This window comes from Microtus ochrogaster, chromosome 17 (genome assembly GCF_000317375.1).
Source record: "Microtus ochrogaster isolate Prairie Vole_2 chromosome 17, MicOch1.0, whole genome shotgun sequence".
Lineage (NCBI taxonomy): Eukaryota > Metazoa > Chordata > Mammalia > Rodentia > Cricetidae > Microtus > Microtus ochrogaster.
In genome coordinates this window covers 12,411,650-12,412,595 of record NC_022019.1, presented here as the reverse complement: position 1 = coordinate 12,412,595, position 946 = coordinate 12,411,650, and positions in this window count along the sequence as shown.

Sequence of the window (946 nt, the reverse complement as noted above, 5' to 3'; positions counted from 1 at the left end):
AGGAGCAGAACCTGGGCACAGAGCAGGAGGAGAGCACGCAGGAGCAGAACCTGGGCACAGAGCAGGAGGAGAGCACACAGGGTCCAATGGAATCCACACCAGCCTTTGGGTGATCACTTTCCTCTGTGAGTTCAGGTACTTTCTACACACAAGAAGAGGGGTGGGCCTGGGTCAGTTGGAACATCTCTCACTGAAGGGCCAGGCTACAAGGCCTTGGGAGAGGGTGAAAGCTTGGGGGTCAGAGCAGAGGCCTGGGTGGCAGTATTTAGAGAGGGGTGGGGAGACCCTTCGGTATCATTCTCACCTCCAGTTGTGCTGGGCAGTGGATGACTGCACACACACAGGCCATACCTGGGCTGAAAGTCAAAGGAAATGGCTAAAGGCAGAGGTCCTTTCCAGGAAGAAGTGTGACCACTGATGGTTGACGCGCCAGGGATTGACGAAGACGGAGAGCCCAGTGTTCCTGAGAAGTGTTGCCAAAGCCCTGCTTTCAAATCCTCCAGGGCATTCCATGGACAGCAGCAGTTCTCCTTGACTTGAGGCAAAAGTCCTTCCTCACTCCTCCTGCCAGCCTCGCTGTTCCTCCTCTGCCTCTGGTTCACCACCTCCCCACTGCCTACTGCTCTCTCGCACACCTCCTACGAAGGGATGAGGCCTCTGGCAGCATCTCCACTTTTCCTGCTACTGGCACAAAAGCCTCAATGCTCAGAAGTCTCCCCCCTCCTCCTGATTACCAAATAGAATAGTCTTTCCATACCCAGAGCCTCTTTAGCCTTGGGCAGTGAGCACCATCAATGGATGTTCCTCAGAGTTCTTCAGAGAATCAGCACCAATAGGACACACATTTAGCTATCCCCCTTTCATGGGAATAGGTCCCCAGGCGCTCAGTAGACACCTGAAACCATAGACAGCACAAACCATAGATAGATACACTGTGTTCCTATAC